Consider the following 15,507-nt stretch of genomic DNA (forward strand, 5'->3'; position numbering starts at 1 on the left):
TGCCTGTCTTACACTTTGATTTTTTGCTTTGCACTTAAAACCAAGGTTATTAAACTTTGAAAATAATAAACATTTTTAACAAAGTTCAGAGTATGTGAATCTTTGTGAACAGCTAATTAATTCTGACAAAGATGTTATGGCTTTGGTATTAAGCTTCCTAAAGCATCTTCTATGAAATTAATTCATGACAGAAAAAAAGCAATAATGAATTACATATACACACATGCTTACAACTTTTTAATAAAAAAGTTGGAATTTAGTTGAAATCATGTAAACAAGACTTCTTGTCAAAAGGCTGGTTCATGACAGTTTACTAATGGTGGTGATTTTTTCAAACCATTCTAGTCTGGGGTTGCCTGACTCCCAGCTGATGCAACTCTGCCCTCTCCAAAGTGTTTGTGGCTGCAAACCACCCTGTGCACTGACCAGCACCAGGCAAAGCTCTCTGAGGACAAAGCTGAGCTGCTGAGGGTACCAAGAGAAGGGAGTACGTGCAAAAAAGCAGCCTTGGCCTTGTTAACTCAGCCCTTTAAGCCACTAAGTCAGCTGGAAACTGAAATGGTCTCTTTTGTGCTGGTTACCTGCACTACTACCAGAGGCTGTAAACTCCCCTCAGATTAGGAGTGGCTTCTGAAAGATGATCTAATAGGCTTTATGTCTATAATTGCTATTAAGGTAAGCTCATACTGAGTTAGCTTTCAGCTATTACAAACGTTGTGCAGAAGCAGTCTCTCTGCTCAGTACTTCTGTGTCACCTCAAATAAACCTTGGCTTTCATCACCTGGAGGGAGCCTAGAAGAAAGATGGAGTCTGTTTACATGGGCATGTAGGGACAAGGACAAGAGGGAATGGCTTTGAACTGACAGTAGATTTAGATTAGATAGTAGGAAAACAATGTTTAACTGTGAGAGTGGTGTGGCACTGGAACAGGTTGCCGAGAGAAACTGTGGATGCTGCATCCCTGAGAGTGCTTGAGGCCAGCTTGGACGGGGCTCTGAGCAGCTTGGTCTAGTGGAATGTGTCCCTGCCTGTGGCAGGGAGGTTGGAATTAGATGATCTCTCTATAAATCCCTTCCAACACAGGCCATTCTATAATTTTGTAAAGTGATCTTGGGATTATGTCAAAATTCCAGTTTTCCCAGCAGTTCAGTTTTTTAAAAACCTTGAAAGGGTGTGGTACTTCACTCCAAAGTTAAACACAAGCATGAATTAGGGACAATGCTGTTACACAAAGCAAACACTTACTAAGCATGCTGCCAGTGAAGATACACAAACTAACTGGCTGCTACTAATGCCCTAAGGAAGAGTAATCTCAGGGACACACACATGATAGCCTTCAGGATTACAGTGCAGCTGAATACTATGGGATCCAGAAGAGGGGAGCATCTGCTTTGATTTCATGTCATGTTTGTAATAATGTGTTTGGCCTTTTTTATTTTTAAGTATGACCTTTGCAACCCTGTTTTTGTATATTTGTGGTATTTCCCACTTTGTCTAGACAACAGAAAATTACCAATGTATTAGTTCAGCATTGTCTCCTGAAAATTCAGTATGTTAATCTGTACCTGTTTTTCTAGACCCTGTAATGTTTTGATTTGTGTCATGTGTCTGCTAATCACATCCATCCATTTACAACCACCAGAAAGTGTTCTTGTGTTGAAATGTGGCAGCAAGGGGAAGTACAGCTGAGCGATGCTTCTTTAGAGGCTGGCAAGGAGAAAACTGGTTCAGCTGATCTAAAATTAGTGCTGTAATGAACAGGGCATTGCAACCTCCATTCAGATCCAACCTCCAACAGATCTCCTCCTGAGACAGCCCTCTGGCACCTGAGGAGTTTCAGTGCTGACATTTTCTGTGGCTTTTTTGATCCAGAGTCCAGGCCCTGGATGCTTTCTCAATAATGTACAAGCATCCACAGACAAATGGATGAACAGCACTTAGGAGATACATAGAGGGATAGGTAGCCTATTAGTTGGTTCCAGGGCTGAGAATATTCACATGCAGAAAGTTATCAAATGATCCAGATGCAGCAAAGCATGTTTCAGCCTTTGGAAGCAAATATGCATTGTAAACATGCATTAGGTGGGGGAAAAACCTCCTGAGTGATGGGAAGGTAATTCGGAGAAGAGTGGTGCCTGGAATAGTGAGCAACAGTTTAAGTACATAACAAGAGAAACAGCTCATGCAATTTTAGTGCTGTGTATCTGAATACATGAAAGACATGGGGAAGGTGCTAATCCTTTTTAATGAGTGACCCTGCAGCTATTCTCCAGGCATATTTTTGCAGACAATTCAGAGAATATAGAGAAAAGTAGCCAAAATACAGGGTGCAGATGCTGAAATACTTGAAAAATCTAATGTTTACTGTCTGGCCACTTGGGGAGAGATTATAATCATATATTCTTACTTAAAATTGTCCCCAAAAATAGAAGGTATTTGCTAGCAGGACACACAGAATTTAGTAAAAAATAGAAACATCTCTCTAAGGAGATAAATACCTAGGACATATGCAGAAAGTGTTCTTATGGTAAAGTCTGATTTTAACCTCTCTCTGAGGTTCATTTCTAGCTCATTGTCAGCAGGACCCCATTGCAGGATTAGATGAGGTAATAGACCTCACAGAATCAGGAGGCACAATTCCACCAAATCTAGAGGCATCAATTAAATACCATTGTTTCTCAAGAGCTCCCCTTTTTTTCTCACTATGCTAGAAAAGGTTGTACCTCTGTATAATCACAACATTTGGGGGTGGTTTATTTTAGTATAAACATGATTGCCTAACTGAAATACATGTGCACAACTATAAAGTGGAGCAGGTGGAGAATGTCACAAGTATTGTACATCTTCCTTCTCATCTTGAGATCTAAATTACCATGAAATGATAAAAGTGACTCGTGATGCCAGTCTGTTTGAGAGACTCTTGAACTGATTGAAATAATCACCACTTTTTAATTCCTCTTCAGTAGGCAGATATTCTTAGTGAAGTCTTTTCTTTCGGAAGATCATTCTTGTTAAAACCTGTACTGAGGCTGTGAAATAAAGTGAGCATGTGGGAAAGGGCAGTGGAGAGGACATGTCTGAGCTCTAGCCATAGCAAACAATAAAAGTGAACAATTATGATGATTCACTACAGCCCAGGGCACAGACTGCAGACCACGAAGGCATTAACCTGCAGCAAGTCAGCAACATAGATCTGATCCCAGAAGTGACTGATCTGTGCCAAAGGCTGCCCTGGGGGGGACTGAGGACTGCCAGGCTTGCAAGTGCCTGCTCTTTGCTGCATAGCCCACCTCATTTTCTGCATTTGAAACACATACCTTGGGTTTTGTATGCACCTGGCCTGGCAGGTTGTGATCCAGCTGAATGCCTCAGCCTTTGCTTACTCATTTAGTTTAAGGTAGGTGTCAGTGCAAGCTGTCTGAAGAGAGCGGTGCCCACACCTTAGCCTCTGGCTTGGCCTCAATGAATCCAACTCAGTTTTCTTTGCTGCTCCAAGGAAGTCTCCAGATTAAAGAAAGCAAAATGAGCTCATCTTGGCTCTCAACATTGCTTGTGTTGACAAAGCAAAAAAAAAATATCAAAATATCAGCCATGATCTATGAATTTGTGAGTCATGCAGATTAGGAGGTTTTGTAGCTGTGTCTTTTTAAAACATAAAACATAAGCTTGAAAACTAAAGGACAATATTAAATAGTTACAACACAGAATTTGGAGTTGGCACTTAGACATTCTTCTGATTATTTGAAGTCTCTCTGTGCCTCAGTTTCATTTTCTCAAATGGAAACAATCTCATGGGCACTCTGGAAAAGGAATCTTTATTGGATGGTTGTTTTAGAAATGCAAAACTGCTGCTGTTGCTATTACTGTGACTAAGAGAGTGCTATTTCTTTGCAATTAATGGCTGGATGGAAGGTCCAAGGTTAAAGAGAAAATTCTTAACCAGTCGCAATTTACATTATTATGACTAACCCAGAGGCAATTAATAATACTTCTATTTTTTCAGACATGTATTTCTTCCCCTTCCTGCCCCTTATGTAATCTAGGGCACTTGGAAAAAAGCACAGATAGAAAAATTGGAGTGCAATTAAACAAACATTCTAGGCTAGTCTAAAAATGCCAGATAATGTATTTCAAATAAAAAATCAGAATATTAGACATAATTTAGTAGAAGGAGTGAGGATGCCTAGAAAACAAAATTGAGTAGTGACCTCACACAGTACGGTGACAGCAACTAACACTGAAATCAGTCACACAAAAATAAACCTGCAGATGTTAAAAGATGTGTAGATGTGGTACTTTGGGACATGGCTTAGCAGCAATGCTGGGTTGACTGTTGAACACAATGATTTTAAAGGTCTTTTCCAACCTAAATGATGCAATGGTTCTATGTTCTATATAAGTGAGACTTCCATTATTTTCAGAAAGAAGACTTATGAATCTGTAATGATGCTGAATTTGTGCTAGGCATTTCCTGGTGCTGGACAGCAGACTCAGCAAAGACCAATCTTAGCCTTTGAATGTTCTTTTTAGCAAATCTCCAGTACTTCTTAAAAGAAAAAAAAAAAAAAAAGTAAGCATTGTGACAGCAATTTTACCAGGAGGAAAGCAACTTTGGAAAGTGAAACAAGCTGCCTCAGGTCACACAAGAAGGCACCTGCAGATTCAGTAATAGCATTCACATTGCTCAACTCCCAATATAGCAACCGATGCAGAGTCTCTCTTGCAGAACTCATGCCTTGGGTGCTCCTACAAACACCTCCCAGCACCTGCTTCCTCTGCCACAGTGTCCAGATTTGCTTAACAGCAGTATCTCAAATCATTGCTGCAGCTTCTGGTTTATAAATTGCAGGGATAAAAATGAATAAAGCACTGTACATGTCCTTCCATTTCAAAAAGCAGCTTAGGCTGAAATAATATGGTCAAATGGAAAGGTAGAATATTAGTAATATTTATATATTTCTTCTGTTTTCTTTACCTGTCTTCAGGAATTTCATAATGCCTTGTGCAAAGGGTTCTTGTCTGTACCTATGTCTTCTGGGTCCTACTGCAACACAGATAAAGAAGCATTATAAAACTCTCATCTTGTATAAATATGAAAAAGTTCACCTTCATTAGATTGGAAGGTGCCTGCCCCTGGTAATCTATTTGAATATAACCATTTCTGCTCTTTCCTCCACTGCTCTGAAGATGTCAGCCCGAGGGATGCAGCAAATGAACATATTTCTTGGTACCTCAACAGGTTTATTAATTCTCTGACTTCTGACCTGGTGTTTCTGAGCACAGCTGAGATGGGCAGTAATTCCCTCATAAACACTCCAGTGTCAGGGAGGCTTAATTGCTTGGCGTCATGAGAAAGTGTTGGGTAGTTCAATGACAAAAGGTCTTAGAGAATGTGAAATGAGAGCTGACAGTTCTCCCTTGCTGCCCCTGCCTGCTCCCCTCCATAATGTATCCAGCATTTAGCTTTTCCAGGGCTGTGGTACCAATGTTAGCAGAGCAAGCCTTGATCCTACAGTTGATGGTATCCATGTGATCACAGCAAGATCAGAAGTCATAAGTGCCGTGTGGGTAATTTTGTAAACAGCAGCAGCACCAATTTCTTTTACAGCAAGGAAATAAAAATACATTGCAACTGGAAATGAAGAGCATACAGAGCAGCTGTTTCAAATTTGTCTGATGCTGTTATAAAACAAGTTTAAAGTGTTAACAGTTGTACCCATGGCACAGTTTCCCCTGCTGTGTGCACACTGACAGATTTCCTTTATGCCATGTAACTGAGCTACCACATTTGTGCTCAGTTCCCTTGCTGTTCCTCTGAGATGCATTTCTCCAGCTGTGGGCTGGAAATGACTGGGCAGACTTCTAGACTTGCAGGAACGCTGTGCAGCCAACCGCAGCTATCACACCATACAGCAGCATCTGCTGGGCTGACCAGTGCTTGTGGTGGTCCTCAAACCTTCTGCCCATCCTGTTAAATGTGTGTCACCTTCTGACTCCAGGTGGGGAGTCTCACCTCCAGAGAGCCCCACGTGTTTCACACTCTGCCTGTCACATCAAGGTGATGGCAGCATACAAGCAGGAAAGGCTGGAGGAGGTGGTGGCCCTTACCAGCTTAGTGCTCCCCAGGCCAGAGCCACTGGCCTTGAACAGATACTGAGAAGGAGGTGAATTGGTGAGGAGCTGCTGGAGAATCCTGTCCTGCCTCTTGCAGTAACATACCTGGGGCAGTGTACTCTACTCTCCTCTCCCTGGGCTGAAAACACTGAGATCTGAAGGAGTCTTCACCTGAAGGACAGAACTGCTACTCCACTTTGGAGGAGCTGGAGTATTTTCTGGAGAGTGAGGAAATGGTGCTTGTTGAAGGCAACGAGAATGCTGAGGCTTTAAATTTTCCTTAGAAACTCAGCAGGGGATTTCTGTACCCCCCTCTGTCAAACTGCAAAGCATTTCACTAGCAGGCTACCACTGAAGCTGGGGTACCACATTTTGTTTCAGTCAGTTGAGAAATTTGAGGAGAACCCAGACAGCAAAGCAACAGATGAGAAATCCAAGCAGCAAGCCATGAGAGGATGGTTTCCAGGGAACTGGGGGAGTTAGAACTCAGAGTCTGGAAGTGAAGCAGTAGTTAGGGAGATGCTTCTGACAAGATACCAGCCATGGTGACAAACCTTGGCCCAGCTGCAAGAGAAAGAAATTGGTCTGTGCAGCAACATTGTAGCTGGGACAAAAAGTGGAGACCGGACTGGATGTGAGACAGGCTGCAGCACCTGAACTTCATGACCACAAGCTCCAGTGGGAGCAGCTGGGAAACCCCTGTTGCTGATCCTTCCTTTGCTCCTGCACAACTCTGTCGATGGTACCAGCAGTGCAGAAAGAGGAATGGTCTGCATGGTGTGGGGGCACTGCTGGGTGGAGGCAGGGAGATGCTATCTCCCCATAGTACAAGGAGCAGCCATCCTTTTCCTACCCGGAGCAGCAGGCATGGCAAACCTTGTCCCAAAGTCCCAAAGTCTTTGGGACTCTCCATCCCAGATTTTATAGCCTGTAACACACCAAGTACATTGGTGGCCCCAGAGTCGCACAGCTGCTGTGAGAGGGAGGATTTCTTAAGAGCAGGTGGGAGGGAAAGTGGCTGTCAGTGTTTGTGTATGGGTGAGGGAGGTAGAGGTCTCAGTGTGGGGAGAGGAGATGGAAATGGGCTCACTGCAGCTTCTTCACTTTCTGAAGGTCAGCTTACCATTCCAGCAACTCAAATGCATCTTTGACTTCAGCAGTGAGTCTGGCCTGTATGGGCTCCAAATGGGTGGATTTGTAGGATAAATTGAGGGTGTGAGTGGAGTAAGAGTCTGGCCAGAAGACCAGTGCAAATGCCTACACTCAGGTGGGGAGCCAAGTGCTGGCACAGGCATGAAACACTGGGTGATCCTGTAAGTCTAAACCAGGCATGCAGGAGAGAACGAATAAACCACTGTTGGGGTTTGCATATCAGTTTTAGGAAGATTATTGCATTTTACAGACAACTTTTCAACAGAGGAACAGCTTACAGGGCACATCTTGAAGGCTGCTGACGGGAAGGGGTGGAACATGGGGCAGGTCAATGGTTAGCAAGCTGAAAATAGTTCAGTGAAATACCACAGGGAGAAACCATAGCAATGGAGAAAGGAGTAACAGGAGGATAGGAAAGAAGAAGTTATCAGTGAGGTCTTAGCAAGCAATACAAAAACAGAGAGACTTCTGAGCAGGGATCCTCCAGCCCTTACTTGTCACAATTAGCTGCCTGAAGCTTGTCTGTGTTGCTGGGACTGTCACTTGTGTTACCTGCTGAGTTTATTAATTTCTTTATTAACCCCCCCAGCAGTGGTTAACATGAGAGGTTTAAAAAGACCAAGGGAAGTGTCAGAGTGGCTTTGTCTGTAATGACTTCTATTTCTGAAAAAATGTGACAGTTCAACACCTCAAAATGGGATATGGGACAAACTGCTTTGTTTTCCAATTCTGTTATCCATAGTCAAGGCTGGATTAAGACTGTGTCAGTCCAGGCCTAATCATTTCACTCAGGAAGAAAGCTTTCTGCTGTCCTGATCAAAGAAAAACTCTATTCAGGAATTTCTACTATGTTTTAAAGGAATTTATAGACAACAGCTCTGAGGTGTGAGCTGCATGTGCTTATTAGTGAAGTACTGTTGTTACCGACTTTGATTACCAAGTAAGTTCATTCTCTTCTGGGATCAGAAGGTGTCACAAGTCCTTCAGGAACATGACTGGGAGTAGGTGTTGATAGCCATTACTCACTCTCAGAGTTGTCTCTGCATTTCTGGGATGGGCCCATCACCTCCCTATTTCCAGAAGGCCACATGCTGTGACTCTCTCGCTTCTACTCCTGCACTTTCTGGCAATCCTGATTTACTGCAGAGGGGCTATAGCTGGTCTCACACTCAGGGTGGTTCACCCAGCCCTTGGCTGCACTGGGTAAAAGGGCTCCAGCAACCAGACAAGGGAGGCTGTACTGCCGAAAGTGAAAGCTGGGTATCTCTTTTTAAAGAAAAGCAGACTGCACTGCTCTGGTTCCAGAAGTAAAATGCTGAAATCTAAGTACCTGGGAGCCAGTGGTTTTCGTATTTTGAGCTGCTGCTACTGCACATATCTGGTGTACTGAAGGCATGGTCATGTTGCTAGCAAAGCCCACTGGTAGCAGCTCATCTTTACTGGAACACAGTAAGGATGCATAACAGCTATGAGAAGATCAGGAGACGGCTCCATTAGGGAGTTCAGAGCTTTGCTAGTTTGTACACATGCATGGGCAACAGATTTCAGCACCTGTTGGCTGATCATCACATGAATGAATAGGAAGAGCTAGCTGGCAGCTGTTGGACATTCATCCTGCTTGTGAATATCAGAGCTTGTTGCAAGTCTGTCCTCTGATTAAAAAAAAAAGAAAAAAAAAAAAAAAAGAAAAAAAAAAAAAGGAGGCACCCAGTCAGGAATAAGGAATAAAGAGGGTGAACATCCAGGTAGTGTTGAAACCAAGAACCAGAAGACGGTTAAAGATTATTTCTTCTCCAGCTTTCTGCATTATTTTCAAATAGCAGACTGTGAACAATAACCTTTGGAGACTAGTATTCCTGTCAATGTTTTCATTCAGTATAGCCCTGGGACCTGTAATGGCCTGGGTGGGACAATGTTGCATCACTGGTATCAGCACATCTGGTTAACAGCACACTGACCTGCTCAACAGAAATGAACTCATGTAGACCATGGTTCTCCAATTCCTGTCTTATGCTGAAAAATGCATCAGCTGCTGTATACACAGCTACAGATCCAGCTCTGCTGCTGCATTTATTCTGAGCCCATTCCCCAGGAGATCTTTAAAACACAATTATCTCCAGCTCCACTTAATCACACAATCTGTCCCAAGGTCTATTCTTTTTTTCTTGGTCCCCCTGTTGCCAAGGGCTCTCACAAGGACTCTGCTCTCTCTGCTTTGATCCTGTATCAACACTTGTTGATGTGCCTTGTCAGTCACCTTGCTCTGGGACAGCTTAATGGCAGCTCTTGCTGTGGTGGTACATTGCCTTGTAAAGCAGATAGTGAGGTGGTGTAATTCTGTTTAACCTGCCCCAAAGCAGGACATACATCTTCCCAAGCCTTTTCTTTGCCATCTTCCCACGTCTCTTTTCATCTGTGTCATGACACCCATGCAGGTGTCAGTGTGCTTACCCAAACCACATTGTTCCCCCTTCTCTCACAAGCGAGCACCCAGGACTGAGCACACAGCCCAGCAAGAAGCCCACTCAGGTAGTGTCTTTCCAGGCTGTTGAAGAGTTCTGAGCAGTGAAGCAATGGGTTATATTTTGGGTTTCAGCTTTTCTAGAAACAAGCAGGTGGCTTCTAGTAACCTGGAGGAAAAGGAGGGGCAATAGAGTCTGGAAAATACAGGCTTAGGAGATGTGATGGCATTGAAGGACTACTAAAATTAAACTCTGCTGTCTAGGTTTCAACTGTGTCCAGTTTGGGTTCAGCTTACACTGAAACCTAGGCTCTAATTTATACCCCTGCAAAAGGTCTGTGTCTAGATTTCTCTTTTTCTGGAGGTTGAAGTAAAATGCATGAGGACAGCAGCCATAGGTAAGGCAGTACAAAAATGGATGAGAGAGAAACTACCAGTAGTTAGCTGTAGCTTAATCCATAGTTATTTACTGCAGAATCTCTTGCACCATGTTAGTCTCCTGTATTCTATTTCAGGCGACAGGCTGCGAGACGTTGGCTAAGCAGGTGGTTTGCCGATGACTCCCACATTATATATTGATCTCTTCTGGCTCCCTGCTCCTGGCTGGTAACTCTATCAAGGCAGAACTGCCTATGTAGGTTATGTTGTGACAGTGCCCAGAAGTACTGGGCTCCTGAATGAAACACATCAAATCCTCTACAGGTACAAAACCACTAAAAGCCCCAGGCTAAAGTACCCATTTATTAAACTTCCTTTCCCCTCTCTTCTTGTCTCATGCCATGCCAACCCTGGACAAAACCTAGCAAAAAGCTGTGATCATTCATTCTCCTTCCTGCAAGGTGCTAAAGCTGCTTCTCAGTCCCCCACCAAACTCTCTGCCTGGGGGGCAGTGTCTCTCAGGAAGTGCCACCCTTTTAGATATTGTCATCCCTATATAATACTACTGAGTATTCTTTGTCCTCTTTGCTGTCTGGTCCTTTGTTCCATGACCCAGCCTAGACTGGTCTCCTCCTTTATCAGTACCAGCATCAACAGCTTCTTAATGACTATTTGCCCCAGCTTTGGATATGAAAGGTAGCATACACTTTTTTTTCTTATACTGCCTTTCCCAGCTCATGCAGGCTAATGCATGAACCAAGGAGAGCTTGACTGTGCCTCATGTTTTATGCTGTATCTTTGTGAGGCTTAGGCATTTGGGATGACATATCTCTTCATCACTTTCTCATCCAAATCCACTAATACTTCATATTTTGGATCTGTTTAATCCAAAGATGTACCTTCTTCATTGGATAGCACTGACGGTACTCCCATATTTTCATAAAGTGACAGAACTGGGCCTTTGATATTTGTTATCTGGCTTACCCAGCTGTATTGTCCTGACAGCAAAAAAAAAAAAAAAAGTAGGACAGCCCAAGGGCACCAAGTTAGCATTTTGGTTTCCACAGTCAAATGCTCTGCCCATATGTGTAAAGAAGTGATGCTGCAAATTTGTGGATTAGGTGAAAGGTGCAAATTGGTTCCTAGCTAGACATAGCTCAGTCAGAGATACTTCCCTCTTCACACCTTCAATAAACATTCAGAAGAAGACTGTAAATGGACTTCATAGGAAGCAGAAAGTGAGAATGACCTTGGGGAAGGATGGAGCTCCCATTTGGGATGATAAGAATAGTTTGAATGCCCAGACTATTTTTTTCCATTGAGTTTGGTTATAAACTTTCTCTTTCAGAAAAGAGCTCTTTTTGCCTTTTTTTGTGCATACTTTTTGCCCAGTCATACCATTTCCTTCCAGTAGCTGATTTTACATGTCACCTTTTGCCTGCCAGCAAAATGTCTGAGAATGGTTTGGAAATCATGGAGGACAATCTTACAGCAGAGAAATAAAAATGCCTTATTCCAAGCTCAGTTCTGCATAATATCAGTAAGATGCAGTTACTTATGCTGTCAGAATCAACAACATTTATTGCCATTATTAAAAAAATATTTAAGGAGTTTCAAATGGGAGCTTGTAGCCTGATGCACTGATTGGTGCTCATAGATTTATTAGACATGTGATAAGTAACTCGAGAATAAGAAAATAGCTGTAATTAATTGAAGACACATTTAACTTTGAAAGATATGGAACCAAAAATAAATATATATTAGTTGTAACACTAAGTAAGAATGTGCCCTTTTTCCTGCTGGAAAGTGTGACCTGTTTTGAACTTTGTAGTCACCATTCAGAAGCAGTTTCCATCGGCTCATGCAGACAGCTAGGAAATAGGTTTCTTATTCTGTTGAAATGAGGTAAAATCTTTTACCAGGTTCTGTTTAAATGTGTTTATAAATGTTCTAAACATTTCATCATCTCCTTGTATTCTTTCTTCAGGTGATCTGCAAATTGTTTCTGACATGTTTAATTTATTCCTGAAAGACTGGTCTGCTCGGAAAACACAAGATCTGGTTCTTCTGCTTTCTTGTCTTTCAAAGCTTGAAATCCTACTGATGAAAGGAAATGACACCTGCTTTATACCAGTTAAAAGCTTCAGTTATTAATGATATCTTAGCCTTAATAACACCTATACATCCATTCTTAGGATTAGGACCAAAGTGAAAGAGAAGTCATTCATGGAACACATTGGTCTCTTGGAGTTTCAGGAAGCTTTGTTGACTAAGTGATAGATGAAGAATCCAAGAATCTGAGTTCCTGAGTTTCTGCTATTGGTACTACTATGAATTAATTGCCACAGATCACTTGATCTTTATGTGTCTAGGTTTGCAATGCCTTTAATGCTTTTGCTCTTAGGGAGATGTAACCTCTTAAAAGTTGTAGAATGCTTTGAGACTAATAGCATAGACAGTACTGCATGAAAGCTCAAAATGACATAGAGCAAGTCTGACTTCAGACTTCTTGTTGCTTTTCTGGACTGATTTTAATTGCAGTGGGTTAAACAGCTGTAAACATGCAATTGCTGCAAATTGAACAAAGGTTTTCATTCCTGGGTTCCCATGCAGGTGTATGGCTGTGACCTATCTCTGCTGATCCTTCCCTGGTTTCTCCCTTGCAATCGATTCCAGCAGTGATGAATTCACCTCTTGAAATTAATAATGTCAAGTTTGTCAATATTTTAAAAGCTAAACCTAATTTTGTTCTCTTGAGCCTTGCCTTTGGCTTATGAAAGCAGAAGCTTTAAACTCTATTATTTGGGAAGTCTACTGGGATGCCTTGGTGTGGCAGGTGCTATATATAAGTTGAGCGCTGCATCACTATTGAAGTCCATTAAGATCTTTCTGGAGCTGTCAGCACTGTGCAGATTAAAACCAGAAAAATAAAGGCACTCAATAAATGCTGCTATAATGGTTCAGATAGCTGCAGAGAGAGGACTTATCTTTGGCTTGTGATCAGTTTACTTCTGGGTTCAATGTAAAGGTTTTTTGGCTTCCTGTATAAGCTCTGAGAAAAAAAAAATCAATGTGGAGAAGCTTGGGTGAGTGCCAGAAGAAATATTGTACTGAATCCAGAATATAGAAATCCTTCACAATTTCTATATTTTGCTCCATGCAGTCTAGTAAGAACTAAGCTGTACTATCATGACTTCAGTACCACTGCAGGGTTGTACGGGATGTGAACAAATTGTCAGATTTTATTTGGTCATTTAAAAACATGTATCAACCCTCCCACACAAAGTTACTGTTAAAAAGGCAAGGTTGGTAAAAGGTGAGAAGAAGAAGCATCAAACACCTGGGCAAAAGGACTGGAAACAAAGCATAGGAATAAGCATTCAATTTTAAAGTTGGTGAAAATTGGCAGCAAGACACCTCCTTAATCCCTGCCACGGCTACTATTTAACTGTTTGGAGCAATGGCAGAGGCATCCTGCATGAGCAGGCATAGGACAGTGCATCTGGAAGTGGTGGTGGAGAGCACCCAGGCACTTGCAGGGTTTTCCAGGAACTGTAATGCCTCAGGAAAAGAACTGTGAGAGTGCAGTGGATTCTCCTGCTCAAGGCATAATGGGGTGCTCAAATTTGCAGATAATGCCAGTCTGCTCAGAGTATTGGCTAAACCAGCCTGGAATCATGGTAATGCCTTTGGTTGGGTCAATGGCACAATCCTTTCTCCCTGCTCTGGTTTCTGTTTGGCAAAGATGAATAAGGCTCTGAGATACAAGAGGCAGAAATTGCAAAGTGATCTGAATGTGGTATTTGACTGGGGAACATCTGGAAACACTGGAAGTTGTACATCAGAGAGGAGGTTCCTGACTGGGATGTGAAAAATGTGGGTAGTAGAAAGAAGGAGAAATAGGGAGAAATAGTATTCATGCTCCCAGAATACAAGGACAAGGGAACATTCAATGGAAATAAAAGGCAGCATATATAAAACTGTTAAAAGGAAATACATTTTATACAATACCTAATTAGCTCATTCCCATAAGATAACATTAAGCCTAAGAGATTAGTAGGATTTAAATAAAAGGATTAGACATTTATATGGATAATGTAATTGGGGATGTTCTTATTAAGTACAATACATATTTTCTTTTGTTATGGAAGCCCTCTTGCTTCAGGGCCTAAGCGAGTTGCTAACTGATAAGAATGAAAAAGAAACTTCGCCTTTTGGCAAGTTATTCCCTACTTGTCTTCTGCTAGGTTCCTTGTACTTAATCTGAATTGTTTCTACAGGCCCTGACACAGCAGGATTATTAAACTATATGGTCCATTTGTTTGGTATAGCATAGCAATTCTGTTCCTTCATAATCAAATATCTCACTGAAGGATCACAAATATCTCAGTGGTCTGAAACAAAATTCCCTTTTTCTTCTGCTAGTTCCATAACAGTATTGACCTTGAGTGCCCACCTATTAGACACCACCAAATCAGCACCAACAAATCTCACTTACCTGTCCTAACAGTAATATCTTCCAACTCTCATTCAGGACTTACACAAGCTCAGTTAGAGAGGTGGCAAGACACCAAAGATTCCTCAACCTTCACAAGTGGGTTGTCAAGCATTGGAACAGGCTGCCCAAGGAAGTGATGGAGTCATCATCCCTAAACTTACTTGAAAGATGTGTAGATGTGGCATTTAAGGACATGCTTTAGTGTTGGACTTCACAGTGTTGGGTTAATGGCTGGACTTATTGGATGATCTTGAAGGTATTTTCCAATCAGAATAATTCTATGTCCTCCCACAGATGTGAATGGGAATGTCTCATGGATGCTGCAGGCTGTCAGAATTTGGAACAAAACCCAATGATAATCAGAAGGAAAAACTAATTCAAAGTTCTTCCTTTCACTTCCAGGCAAGATAAGAAAGTTGCTGCTAATAGTCTAGTCTTCCTATTAAAAAGCATCAGATGGCGTTATCTAGCCTGGCTAAAATCCAAATGTCTTGCATTTTGATTACTGGAACATCCTTCTCTTTGGTCTTGCCAAGTGTATTTTCAGTCTGTGCACATCCCTGCAAAATATTGCTATAAAGATCATCCTCCTAATCCATCAGTTTGAGGATTTTACACATTCTTTGCTCCTTTCTACTACATTCCTCTTCTTTACTCCATCAAACACAAGCTATTTGTCTTTCCTGTCAAGCCTCTTCCCACCCTGCCAAAGAGCTCTCCTTTGCTATGACAATGTTGTCTCCTTCTCATCATTCTGTCAGTCTCTGTTTCTCACTTGTTAACATTTTTATAGAAACAACTTCTGGACTTTTTTCCTTGCTGCTATTGAGAAGAATCTTGGTAAAGAGCAGCAAAATACCCTCATTATCTTTCCAAATCTCTGTTGAAAACACTACTGTACTGT

Source organism: Melozone crissalis, unplaced genomic scaffold (assembly GCF_028551555.1).
Source record: "Melozone crissalis strain CALT ecotype California unplaced genomic scaffold, PUWL_Pcris_2 ptg000027l_1, whole genome shotgun sequence".
Classification (NCBI taxonomy): domain Eukaryota; kingdom Metazoa; phylum Chordata; class Aves; order Passeriformes; family Passerellidae; genus Melozone; species Melozone crissalis.